Source organism: Sceloporus occidentalis, unplaced genomic scaffold (assembly GCF_023333645.1).
Source record: "Sceloporus occidentalis isolate IW3139 unplaced genomic scaffold, rSceOcc1.0.p SCAF_4, whole genome shotgun sequence".
In the NCBI taxonomy this organism is placed as follows: Eukaryota; Metazoa; Chordata; class Lepidosauria; order Squamata; family Phrynosomatidae; genus Sceloporus; species Sceloporus occidentalis.
The window spans coordinates 83042493-83057313 of NW_028316984.1; the positions used below are offsets into that span (position 1 = coordinate 83042493).

General features: G+C 40.0%; 1 pseudogene; it reads right to left on the bottom strand.

Moving 5' to 3' along the window:
• Positions 1-9614: 9614 nt before the first annotated feature.
• Positions 9615-10548, bottom strand: LOC149314160 (olfactory receptor 5F1-like; annotated as a pseudogene).
• Between the last annotated feature and the right edge of the window lie 4273 nt (positions 10549-14821).

Here is a 14821-nt window from a genome sequence, read left to right on the forward strand (position 1 = left end):
CAGCTGCTTCCTGATTGTCAACCTTGCATATCATGCATTTCAACTGCCCTTTATTGCTATTTTGAAAACCGGGTAACACTATCTGAGAGCTATGCCCTTATCATTCCATTATTGCCTCTGGTAAATAGCCAGTGTGGTGTAGTGGTTTGAGTGTTGGACTATGACTCTGGAGATCAGGGTTCAATTCCCTACTTGAGCATAAAATAAAACCCCACTGCATGACATTGGGCAAGTCACACTCTCTCAGCCTCAGAGAATGACAATGGCAAACCTCTTCTGAACAAATCTTACCAAGAAAACCCCATGGCAGGTTCATCTTAGGGTCACCATAAATCAAAAATGTCTTGGAGGTACACAACAACAAACAACAAAAATAGGCTGTGCAGGAGTATTTCAAAAACCTGTAAAACTTTTTTTGATCAGAGATGGCAATGGGAGAAAAGAAATGTGTTTATATGCCGATGTCACAATATTATCAATTCTTTTTTTTAAATTGTTGTTTTTCATGAGCCCATCTCTGTCCTATCTATTTTCACAGGGATGTGTGAAATCAGTTATTTTTGTACTACTGATGAATCTTCTTACCAGTATAAGACAAAATGAGAACTAGCTTGTACATGCATACCAACATATGTTTTACTGGTGAATTTAAGTGAGAACGAAAAATTGAATATGTACTCTATGTGTGAAAGTGCCCTCAATGGCAAATTTGTAAAACAGGGAAGTGGTAGAGCTCAGGTGTGACCAGAAACTGCACTTGCTAATCTGGAGACCACACTTGTCAAATATAGGATGTACTGTCAGACACTGGTGAGGAGAAAAAGCACTTTTCACATATTCAGAGCCATTATTATTGTCAATGTTGATTTTCCTTTTACACTGAAAATAGCTTACTGGGATGAAAATAGCGTACTTGAAATTCAGCTCCAAATATTACTGTATAATAATCATTGCACTTATAGAAAAGATGCCTATTTTTTTTCCTTGAAGCTCAAAACACTTTGCTCCCAACTTAGAAACCTGGGCTCACGAAACTCCATGCTTTTTTTGCACCCAAGATAAATCACTGAGGCTTCCATACCAAGGAGCACAACAATTTGTCATTATTACTTGGCAACCCATAAAATAGCAAGAACCCCATATTCAGAGTCGGGTCTCCTCTGCTCACTCCTATTGTTAGACTTACCTGAGAAGCATGTAAAGGCATATTCCGCTGCCTCATTACAGGAAGCTGCTGCTTTTGAGGCTTCTGCATCCATCACTCTGCCACTGGAGGCCAGGCCCCTGAGGAGCGGAAGGCAGCTGGGTGTAGAGATGGGTGGGAAGAGGTGCGGTATGTGCAAATTATAAAAATACCTATTAGGATGCTGCAGTGGCATAACATGAATAATTCCATGTGTAATAATGAGCTCTTTCCTGGCTGAGTTATTGTTTGTATTGCCTGATGGAAATCTAAGCTGGATAATTGTGGGTTGAACATCACCTGTATCTTGCTATGAGCATTTTCAAATCACAGTAATTAGAGGTAATATACAGACAAAAAGGGCCTCCTTGGTGCCATACTGGAAAAGTACTTCATTTTCAAAGTTTTTGTTCCCACGGGGGGGGGAAACCCCAAAGACACAGAGTATATTCTACCTCCCTACCCCCATGCTTTCCTTGGTCCTCTTCTGTGAGGACTACACTGCATCAAGTTCTTTTATATGACTCACTTTAGCAGGGAAGAACAAAGCATTCTGTGGCCTACTTGTTAATTGTGCTAGAGAGTATCCTCACGCCACCATTGTGCTTTGCGTTTCCAAAAGCTAGAGTGCATGCTCAAAATGATGATGATGATGCAAAATATAGCTAACAAAACCTCATACAAAATTTAAAAATATAATTAAGCTATCAATAAAATTAAAAACAATTTTAAAAGATCACTAAAAAGAAGAAAAAGTATGGACAACACAGAATGTGAAAGGGCCTGTGCCCATGAGCAGTTAGCTGTTAAATGTCTGCTGAAACCCTCACCTGCCTAGAAGCCCTATTGCATGAGAACAGCAAGACAAAACTAATGGGAGACTACAGGTTTTCACTATGCCTCTCTGCATGAAGTTGTAGCACTTCCATTTTCTTCTTAAGGGAGATGATAGTAAAAACATGCATTTTGGCATGCTGGAAAAATCTGTTTGACAAAAGGCATGCTTTTACGATCATCTGCCTCAGGAAGAGGAGCAGAAGTGCTACAATAGGATGCAAAGAGGCACAGAGAAAGCCAGTACTCTCTCACTTTGTTTCCTCTGTTTCCTCTTTCTTTTCTCTTGCAATAAGGGCCTATGAAAGGATGTCAAGATATGCATAAATTGTAAAAGAGTGATAGCTTTACTGGCCAACTGAAATGCACAAATGCTAGCTTTTCACGTTCCACTGGCTTCTTCATCTGGCAAAATATGTTTTTAAAATCATGCAGAAGCAAGATGATGATGGGAGAGTCACAAGCCTGCATTTTGTATCAGATATTGTTTCTGTTGTAGTTCAGCTATTCTGAAGGAACCTCAATGCAAGCCAAGGCCATTTCCCCTCTTGGCCATGTGGGGGCCAGAGGCAAAGGGCAATAAAAGACAGGCAATAACATTTGAGGTCTATTATTGCCCTTTAATCCTGGTCCCCACATGGCCAAGAGGGAGACTTTCAACGGGACAACAAAAGAAACAACGATTAATACAAAATGTAGTCCTGTGACTGTACCATTGTCACTTTTCTACTTCTACATGATTAATTTTTTTTGAACCAGTGGAGCTTTAAGAGCTTGTATGATGTATTTTGTGCATTTCAAGTGGCCAATGAATATATCACTATTTTGTGGGTTTTGGATTCAAAATGACCTTAATAAATTAGAAAGCTGGACCAAAACTAACAAAATGAACTTCAACAGGGAGAATTGTAAGATACTGCACTGAGGCAGACAATATGAAATGCATAAATGTAGGATGGGAGACACCTGGCTTAAGAAGACTACATGTGAAAAGGATCTAGGGCGGGTTACACACCGCCATTTAGTACGTAATGAATACGTACTAGGGTTAGGAAGAGGCGGTGCTTCCGCACCCCCTAACCCTAGTACGTATTCTGTACGTACAATATGGCGGCGGCTGTTCCACACGGCCGCCACCATATTTACGTATCGGACGCTGTGCGTCTGCACGTGTCGCGGCGTCTATGACGTCGCGAGTCTGCCCCTGGCGCCTCACGACGTCATAGAGGCGCCGCTTAAAGAAGCTCCATTTTGGAGCTTCTTTTTCGGTCCATGCGGGAGCCGTGCGGTGTGGCTGCTGCGGCTCCTGCATGGAGCAAACGGCAGCGGCGGCAGACCGCTGCAAAGCGGCGGTCTGTAACCCGCCTAGGAGTCCTAGTAGACCACAAGTTGAACATAAGTCAGAGGTGTGATGCAGCAGCTAAAAAGGCCAACATGATTCTAGGCTGCATCAATAGAAATATAGTGTCTAGATCAAGGGAAATAATAGTGCCATTCTATTCTGCCTTGGTCAGGCCTCACCTGGAATATTGTGTCCAGTTCTGGGCACCACAAATCAAAAAGGACATTGAAAAACTGGAGTGTGTCCAAAGAAGAGTGACTAAAATGGTGAAGAGTCTGGCCCTATGAGGAATGACTTAGGGAGCTGGGACTGTTTAGCCTGGAGAAGATAAGAGGTAATATGATAGCCCTATATAAGTATTTGAAGGGGTGTCATATTGAGGATGGAGGAAGCTTTTTGCTGCTCCAGAGAATAGAATCCAGAACAATGGATGTAAGCTACAGAAAAAGAGATTCCACCTAATCAGTAGGAGAACCTTCCTGACAGTAAGAGCTGTTCGACAGTGGAACATGCTCCCTTGGAGAGTGGTGGAGTCTCCTTCTTTGGAGGTCTTTAAGCAAAGGCTGGATGGCCATCTGTCGGGGGTGCTTTGATTGTGTGTTCCTGAATGGCAGGGGGTTGGACTGGATGGCCCTTGTGGGTCTATGATTCTGTTTTCTTTTGCTAAATGGCCAACATGACTACCCCTAAATATATAATCTGCAGAAGGTGATCATGTTTCGAGCTCTTGCTGAAGACTATAAGTGCCTTGCTGCAGATAAGAACAAGAATATATATCCTAGTTCATCCACAGCAGTCCATATGCTATACACCCTACTGGATATTGACATGAGACTCACTTTGTGGCCTGAGATCTTCTTTCTTCCCCCCTTACTCTACTGTGTAAAAAAGATGTGGTGTCCAAAATCACAAATCAAACTTCCATGATAATCTATGTTTAATATATTGACAAAATAACACATATTGAGTTATGTTGGTACATGTTAGCATTTCTGACAAGGTCTATAGAGCTGTATTGCAAAATATTATCGTTCCCCCCTTCTAACTACAAAGATTTTCAGTTCTTCATTCAAGATGGTTCATTGTCCTGATCTAGCTGTAGTGGCAGCTGATAGCTCCTAGACAGACTGGCAACTTTCCCTTGAGAGTGCAGGATGTCTGGAGTTCCTCACTCACTCCAGTGGAGCAAGGACACCTTCCTGCACAGAAACACCTAAATGCTATTGTTAATCCTGATATCTCCTGAAACAACTGGATTTAACTATATGTTAATTCACCTTTCAACAGTTGACTCAATGGGTCTTCTCTAGCTGGCACTAACTGACAGGATTCTGACTAAAGGTATTTTAAGTCTCTTCTTCCATTAAAATGAATGGGCCAGTCTATTGAGGATCTTTCTTCTCTAAGTTGATGGTAACACTTCAATTCAACCACCAATGACTCATCCTTGCCTCATTTACTATCTTTTTTCATATACAGTTAAAGATAAATATTCTGTTTTACTGAATAGTATCCAGTCTAGAAGGAATTACCACAAAGGAAGACGGTTTGAACCATTTCTGCATTCTGTGTGTTGGGAGGACCCATACCAAGGCTTTTCTTCTAAGTCTTGTGCCTTGAGTCTCATCTTCATTTAGTATTATTGATAACAAATATTCCGAGTCTCATTTAATGTTGAAGACAGCAGATGTAGTCTGAGATTTTCTCAGTTCAGGGTCTGACTCTGAATAAACACAGTAGATGCTAGATTTGAGTGAAATAACTAGCAATAAACACAGGTCTGGGAACCAAAGTTGTCATTTTGTGGCAAAGAATGGTGATTTGTAGATGAAAAGCAATGGGAATGAGAGGTGTGTGTTGCTAACTCATCTATAATGATTGTTTTCATTCTACAAAACCCCAAAGGATGGAAAATGTGCACTGTAGGTGGGTGAAGCAACTTCCCACCTGTCACTCCTTCCTAGGATGTTACCCTCTTGAATTTATACTTTTTTTTCCAGAAAAAAGATGATGGATTAGCTTCACAGATCCTGCTTTGTTTATAAACAACCTTTGGCCTTTAGCTCTGCTTTTTCATAAACTTCTCGTAAATCTATTCCCCACATGGACTCCTCCATTCTTCCAGAGGGCATTATGATTCAAAAAGTTGAATGTGTGATTAAGGCTCTTTCTACTGGAATTCAGGAAGAATTTTCTCTTGTCCCACAGAGAATTATCTTTGAATTGTAATCAAATCTGATGATGAGTAAACACAAAATAATAACAGGCTATTCAAGGTTCCAAGGATATTAATGCTCAAAGGAGGTGGTATAATAATACCCTGATTACTCGAGCAAACACTGACACTTTTACTACAATTATTTGAATTCTTAATATGTAAAGCTCCGAGGGTCTGTTTCTAACCTTTTCCCCTGGCTGGATTAATCTTATTAAATTTAAAAGGTAATATTGTATGTCTCGCTAGACAAAACCTAGAGAATATGTGATTGTGCTACCCTCAGCATCAATATGGCATTTATGAATAATACCAATGTACTTCATTTAACAAAGCACAAATTCAAACAAAACCCTTCATTTTAGAATAGTAATTTCACAATCAACATGTATTGTATTAGTAACAGTTAATTCCACGGTTTCACTGATTATACAGAAGTGAATGAAGCCCTGCATTTGCTGCTTATATAATCCACCAATGCTTATATAATCCACCAATACCCAATGTTCACAACAGGAGGAGAAATGTGTGGGTTCAATCTGTATTGATAATAAATAAATAATAAAAGTTTTATTTTTATACCGCCCTTTTTGCAATCAGGGCCGTGCACAACATATCAAACAATCACAGATACAATAAAAATACAATTAAAACCCACATTAAAAACCCGTTCTGGCCAGCTTGCCACTGCTGTCAGAGGGGGGGGGGGAGAGACTAACTGGAACTTGTGTCCGGGAATGCTAACTGGAACAGGAAGGTCTTTAATTCCTTCCTGAACTGGGCCAGGGAGGTGGCCGAGCGGAGCTCTATGGGCAGCGTATTCCAGAGGGTCGGGGCCGTGATGGTAAACGTCCTCCTCGATGTAGAGGCTAATCTTGCCCCTGGGACCCTCAGTAACTGCTGCCCAGATGTTCTGAGGGTGCGGGGCGGATTGTATGGGGAGAGGCGGTCCTCTAGGTATCCTGGGCCCAAGCCATGTAGGGCTTTGTAGGTTATAACCAACACCTTGTATTGTGCCAGGTGAGACAACCACTCTTAGCCCCATAAAACGCCATGATAGGGTCACTTTGGGGTCACCATAAGTCAGAAATGACTTGAAGGTACACAACAGCAACAACATCAGTCTTACTGAACAGAGCAGTTACAGATCCATAGCTCTAGGTTACAAAACTATAATTGCAATACTGAATGCCAGACACAAGTTAACACCCAAATCCATAAAGTCTTCATACAGAAAAACTGCCCCCATCCCTGAAATGAGACCAGCCAAAATTTAAAGTGTAAAAATGAGAACCCAGGTGAAATCAATCTTGACAATTTTGCCCATCCTTAGTGGTTGCTACTGTGGCACACGAAGCAAAAAAAGAAAATGCCCTGCAGCAACATTTCTCCGATCGTCAGCTTTCCTGTCTTCAGTTTCTTTTCCTCCTTGGTTTCTACAGATACTGGGGGTGGGTGGTGGCAGAATAAGAAACAATGTTTACTCCACATTCTATATCTTTCAGTACATATGTTATTCCTCAGTGAAACAATTGCCAACCATACTTTGATTGTCTTGAGTTTTGTGTATGTTGTGTCACATCAACAACTTTCACATCCTTAGTCACTAGAGGTTGCAAACGTTTTTACTTTCCAAAGTAGCTACTTTTTTTTTAAAACCTTTTTAAAAATGTGAATGTGTGAGAAACTGAAGCTGACAGATTTGTCCATCTAGGCTCAGAGTTTTGAGTGTTTGAGTTGTAATATTCAGAATTTGTATAATTATGTATTCAGCTGTGTTCTGAACTGGAGTTGCCATCTTTTGTTTTCAAAATGTGCTTCTTCATGTTCCCTTCAGGTATAACATGGTTCTCCTCCTCCTCAACTCCTTGGAACTAGCAACTGAATATAGGCTGAAGTGTTCTGAATGGATTGAATTGTGAGATGAGGAAAGTTATTTTTTGTTCCTCTTCATTCCCAGGTCAGAACAGTGTTTTCACAGTAGCAAAGACTGAGATCAGATGAATGTATTCACATTTATCTTTGGAGATAAAAGTGAATCTTCTAAAAGGTGCATTTCTTTTTATAAAGCTGAAGAAATTAAATACCTCTTTTGTAGGGCAATGCATTTTACTGTTCTAGATGGAGAATCAGTGGGTCTGTTTATTATTCATTTTCATGATATTTTTCATAATGGGGTAAGAGACTTTCATGGTTCCCTCAAATATGAATTGCATTGTAAACATGTGTCTGACCTTGTGAAAATGGAGTGCATATGTGTTTGGTTTTCAGTTCACTTGTAAATCATGAAATCTGGAATGTCCAGAAAAATCAGTGAGGTCAAGTTTGGATAAATAGTGCAATGTCATCATTTTGCTCTTGGGTGTTTCAGATGGGTTCCAATTGGCCATGTACCTTAAGTGCTTGCAAGGATAATAAAAATGGATGCAGGAGAGAAGTTGGCAGCTAGAGAGAATTAGTAAGGAATGAAAAATAACTAGGGCTAATGTCTGGGAAAGCAGCCAAGTAACTGATAGCTAGTCCAAATCAACCAGCTTGTGAAGGCCAAGTAAGCCTCAAAGAGCAGACTTACAAACAAGGCAGGGTCCAGTAACAAGGTTCATGGTCAGGTAGGGTGCAAGACAAAGGGTCAAGCCAAGAGTGAAGTCAGGCAGTCCAGGTCAAGGGTTTCAGTAGAATAGCATGGTCAGGTTAGTCCGTAGTCCAAAGGCTCAAGACAAAAAATCAATACTGAGTCAGGATGCAAGGTGCTTTCTCCAGAGAACTCAGATAACTTCTAACCAAAGCCCTGATGTCTTTCCCAACCTTTTATCATCAGCCCTCATTAATACAGGTGGTTTTGATAAGCTTGAATTTTTCATAAAGCCTCCTCGAGTGCCAGAGACGCACCCTTTCAGATCATCTATGGCTAAAGGTAGGTATGTGATCTTCTCCTTCATATCCACAGTACTAGAAGGTCCTGCTGCGAGGAGGTTTGGTTCCTGGATATTTTCTAAAGCCACAGCCTCTGCTGGAGCTCTCAGGACAGAGCTAGGGCCAGGCTCAGGTTCAGGCTGAGGCTCCAGCTCTGCCTCAGAGTCCTCCCCTGAGTCCTCAGCCAAGCTGGACCTGATAACTTCTAGCAGTCGGGGCCCAAGTTCTCTTGCATCCACCTGCCCTATCACCACCTTTTTATCCTTATTACCTACTCTCTATTTCACTTTGAGAGCAAACTGGATCTCTATGGATGTAGGTGATCTCTATAGAGAGCAGCATTGACTGTACCGTACTGCTAATCCTGTTCTCTGCAGAGCGAGTTGGACCTACATGCTTGACTTGTGGTGGTGTTTTGTCAAATCTAGATATTATGACTCCCCAGGGCCACAATTCCTTGGTCTGATGTTCTCTTAAATCAAGAATAGTTTGATTGGATCTGGAAAAGTACATATGAATGTTTCTCTGCTGTGGCTTCACTATAAAAGGAAATCAGCTAACTCTTCAGTGTCCTCTGATGGCTTTGTTTAAAGGGAGTGGCAGGATGCTTCCAGAAGCACTCCATGAAATTTTGGAGATCAGCAGTGGGGCCCTCTTGGCAAGTGTACATGCAATTTGCTACCATTTGCTTTCCACTGTCTGAGATTGGCATCCCACTCTGCCTGGTGGGAGAGTCAGTCCTGACCTGTGATACACATAACAAACTAGTCCCTCAAAGGTATTGACCCACTATATACAGTATGTATGTGCATGTATGCACATATGAGTATGTGCTGGACTTAGCACACCTGGACATAATATTTGCAAAACATCAATATAGTGAAAGAAACCATTGGCCAGCAAGGAGAAGTTACAGTTATTTTCTGGTTTAGCTAATCCTCTTTGTTTGAACTCTTCAATACGATGCTCACAGATAACCAGGAAAATGAACATTCATAAGCCTGTCATCAAGCTGAATATGAATTTAAATACTTCACATAATCAAGCTACAATGCTCTGGTACATTACTGAACTGAATCCACATTGTCTTAAATCTGATGGCATTTTACTTAATATTACACTAGATGTCATCCCTTATTTCTTTCCCACACTCTCTTCAGTGTGTCCTTGACTTCTTTGTTCCTAAGGCTGTAGATAAAAGGGTTAAGCATTGGAATCCCAAATGAATAGAACAAAGACATAATTTTGTGCTGACCTTCTGAATAGTTTGAGCTGGGCTGCAAATAAACAAACAAGCCAGTTCCATAAAATATGGTGACAGCACTCAAGTGGGAAAAGCAGGTAGAGAAAGCTTTTTTTTTGGCTCTCACGCACATTGATCTTGAGCACTGTGGAAAGGATGTATGTATAGGAACTCACTATGACTAGGAGAGGTCCCAAAAGAACAGTCCCAGCACAGATGAAAGCCAATGTTTCAGCTGCAAAAATGTCTGAACATGAGAGTTTGAGGAGTGAAGGGATCTCACAGAAGAAATGGTCAATTTTATTGGACTGACAGAAAGACAGAGTACTTATCATAGCAGTATTTGTCGCTGATATCAAAAAGCCAGCTGCGAATCCCCCACTTGCCATCTTGATGCACCGAGAGTGGGACATGATAGATGTATACAACAAAGGGCTGCAAATGGCTGCATAACGGTCATAGGCCATAAGCCCCAAAAGGATGCACTCTGTGCTTGCAAGAGCAACAAAGAAATACATTTGGACCAAGCACCCTATGAAGGAAATGGTTTTCCTTTGTGACAGGAAATTTTCCAAAACTTTTGGGGTGATGTTGGAAGAGTAGCAGATATCTAGAAAAGACAAATTACTGAGGAAAAAATACATGGGGGTATGAAGCTGAGGGTTCATTCTGATCAGCAAAACCAGTCCCAAATTGCCAACCACAGTGACAATATAGATCAGCAACAGCAGTGTGGAAATGGGAATCTTCAGTTCTGGCTGATGGGCAAATCCCAATAAGATAAATTCAGATACCCTGCTGTTATTTTCTTCTGGCATCTATATAGCAGAATTATTCCTGTGATGCTTATGGTGAATGAATATGGACCTTCGTATATCTTCAGGAGTCATATTTTTTTAAAACATATGAAAAATGCTGATTATTATCCAGGGTTGAGTATGTTTTTAATTTTGCTGTTAAGCAACTCATCTTCTCTGTATCATTCCAGATTTAGTATATGTGCTGCCAAAGCAAGGATGACACACACATTTGTTAATTAGCTGTCTGGCTTATTGTCCCCTTCCCCCCTTTCAAACTGTAAATATAATATAAAATAAATCTGATTCTACATCATAGTATTAATAATCTATGTATTATCTGTAATTTATCTAAAATGAAACAAATATGATTTAAAAACAAATATGACTTAAATATACATTGCTAAATATATTTTAAAAACTGTAACAGCTTTATTTCTAGTAAACTGAGCAGCAAGAAGTTGCAGTGGCTCAAAATTCTCTCACTTTCTCTTCTGAAGGTTGTCAGCAGACAGTTATTGACATTTTGTAATATTTGCATTTATTGACAAATATACATATTGATCAGGGTGGAGGCACCATTTAAACACTCAAAAGACTGCCAAAATCTACTGGCTTCACTCTCAGTACAGTTCTGTAGAGGAGACATCTGGCAGCACAATCAGGTTTGCATCCAGATGTGGGCACTTGCAAGTGACCTGCAGAGGAGGCCATCCCACTAATGGCTTGGTGCTTCCATGTCAGTAGGATGGTGAATCTGCTGTGGCTTTAAGTTCAAAATTTAAAGGAGCTATCTAAGGTGCTGAACAAAAAAGTTCAGTACCTTGGATAACTGCTTTAAAGTTGAGGCTGAAACATGGATCAGATTCACCACCCAAGTGACATGGAAGCTAGAAACTGCCATAGGGTCCTCCACACTTCCTCCTCCACATGATAGCTGCCCCACTGCCCTGAAATTACTATAGAGCTTTAATTCTTTTTTTGTTTGAACACAAATAGTGAGCTCCCATTCGGGGAAAGAAAATCCCATTTGGGGAAAAGGTTGAATATAAAATAAACAGAGGTTCATGAGACCCTGCTTAATGGGGTGGGATTTTATGGAGGGAACCCCCAAACTGAGTGGATGTACCTTTGGTCAGCAGAGCTCTTGTATCCACAAAGATTATCAGCACAATCCAGTCATGCATCCAGAGTCCAAATTCAGCTCTCTGTGTCTCTTCTGTATCTGTCTCAAACTGCCTCTATTGTTCTTTACAAACAGTGTGTGTGTGTGTGTGTGTGTGTGTGTGTGCATGTGCTTTCAAGATGCCTATGTGATCCCATGGATTTTATAGGGTTTTCTTAGGCAAAGAATACTCAGAGGTGGGTTTGCCAGTTCTTTCATCTGAATTATAACCTGCAGCAACTAGTGTATTCCTTGGTGGTCTCCCATTCAGGTACTAACCAGGGCTGACCCGTATTAACTTCAAGATTAGGCAGGATCTGGTGCCTTTAGAGTATTTAGTCTACGAACAGAGAGGCACATAGATTAAAATATTCTTAGCTGGAGGGGGAGTTGTTTTTTGCCCCCTTTCAAATATTTCAAAGCAATTCAGAAATCTTAAGGATTAGTTCTCTTGAAACACACACTATCCTTTTCTCAAATCTGAAGTGCTGGTCATGTATTGCCTTAGAGCAACAGATAATAAATGCTCCAATCACAGAAAACTGTCTGGAATCTTATCACAATATCTTCAGTTTCTTTGGCTAGTTCATACTTGTGACAAAAATTCAAGAATCTAATGGGACTCCTCTTTTCATTGGGAAACTGAGAGTAAGGGCAAAGCTATGCAAGGCCTTCTAAACAGGAGCAAAAGGTATAAAGAACTTGGAGAATTACTGCAATCCATGCAATCCATGTCCTATTGGTAGTCTGAATCAGAATCCAGAGGGAAGCCTATTGTCCTGAAGTGAAATGGCCATTGTGTACAGATGTGTGCATGTATGAGATTTGCTGTGTTCTGTGTTTGTTTTTTGTTTGTTTTTTAGATGTTGTTGTGTGAGTTTGTTGGAGTTATATTGCTAAAAGGAAGAACCACAGTTAACACTCACCTCCAACCTAACTAACTCAGTACATGGCCACAGTGATGGAGCCATATTGCATCTTAGTAAATGCTGCCATAATTTGCTAACTCCAGTAAATACTGTAGAATAATCCCACAAGCTACTCCATCCCCTACATATAGAGCATCATGAGTAGTGTGGAAATAGATGCTGTGTCGGCATCTATAAACAACAGATTTACAACACAGCCCTATGCACAGGTACAACATCTTTACTACAGTTGAACAATATTTGAGAGAAGGAAGTCTTGTTGTGTTTAATGGAATTAGTTCCAGGCAAACTACCTATATGGGATTCCACTATAAAAATGGTGTAACTTGCGGAAAGTACTGCATCCTTAAATGAATAAGTTCTACCCCTACTGCATGTTTTACCTATTTCTGAGTATAAGTTGTTTTCTTCTACATCCAAGCCTTCACCCAGAAAAAGATTTAGTGAAACATTCAATAGCTCTAGTGAAATTTATGTTAAATACTTAGAGATGGAAATAATAATTTAAAAATTTCAATAAATGGTTGAAAAACATATTTCTCAAATGCTGGAAAGATGTAATAAGGAACCTGGACTGAGTTGAGTCTTTGCAGTTTGAGACTTATCCTGTGCTAAATTTGCATTCTTTTATCTGCAGAAAAGAGCAAAATATTTTCTGCACAGAAAAAAAATGTTTCTTGAGCAGAAAATAGTGTTTCCAGTGCAAAAGTAGCTTGTGTGCATTTGCACAGAACAAGTCCTGAATTGTGAATAATCTTTGAAAACCAAAGACTTTCTTGCAGTGGGAAGAAAATTACTAAATTTAATTGTTTTTTTATTATATTGAGATTAAAATTAGTAATTACATTCCAATAAATACGTATTGTGCTCTTCCACTTGCAGACATCCCACTTAGGAAAGTGAATGATGACACTCCTGCCAGTTCTGAAACAATGCTGGTTAGATAACAAATTGTAATGGTCTACAGTGTCTGAAACTGGCATATGATTCCTATGTTTACTTGGTGTTGAAATTTGCAATGAAGCAAAGAACTGTGAATGTGACCCTGCTTCGAATTTTCTTCGATGTGGGGGAGAGTGTAATATGTGGTTCAAATTTTCTTGCTTTTTGTTGGCCATGATAGGGGAGAGACAAGGTTGGCTTCGAGGCCATTGGAGGATCATTGCATGAGTAAAGTAGTAAATCAATCCTCTGCAAATCACCCCCCTACTCTCACACACACATAAATGTGCACAATAAAAATAATCCATATATTGAAAAATGTACATAAAGTCTATAGAGAAATATAAGAAACTGAACAAAGAAAGAGATGTGGCTGAAAACATGCACATTGAGGGAGAAATTGTACCAAAATACACACAAATGTCTGTATGGAAAGGGGAAAAAAGCCTTACAATGCAGTATGAAATGGATGGGATGAGAATGCCCATGGAATTGTGAGAACTGCAACAATAACAACAAGAAGAACAAGGAACATTCAGAATTTTACATCCCTAGCCTGCATATCCAAGGGAATGGACATGAGGAAAATTAGAATGAATGACAGACACACAGATAGACAGACAGACAGACAGACAGTCTACTTGTTTACAGTGTATGATTTTATGAGCTTAAGGGAGAATAAAAGTTGTTTAAACAAGTAGAAAACTGCCTGCATTTTCACTGTAATCAATTCTGTTATCACAGACACAGACCTCATACAGTTGTTTCATACACACTAAACACAAACACAACTCACACAGCACAGTCCACAATCAAATCCTACATTCACACATGACACCCATGCAATGCTCAGTTAAAGGCACAATTGCCACAGAGCATTAACTCTCTCACACAATGCACATCTCTGTTCTCTCTCCCTTCCTCTTTCTTCTCCCTGTGTACATACTGTATAAGGGCAAGAATTAGAACATTGATCAGGATAGATGAAATGATGACCCACCTGTCAGACCAGAAAGAAAATCCCTTCATGGAGGAAGTTTCCTGCAGTATCTTCAGAAGCATTACCTTTCTATATTTCAGATGCCACAACTTCATTCTTGCACAACTCATTCATGTTAAAATATTAATTAATAATGCTAGAATATGTATTTGTCTTATTTATGTGTATGGCTTACTCACTGATGTTGATGGCTTACTCGCTGATGATGATGCTTTCTTCCATTCTGCTAGTTCCTTTAAACTCCATTGCAAGCATACA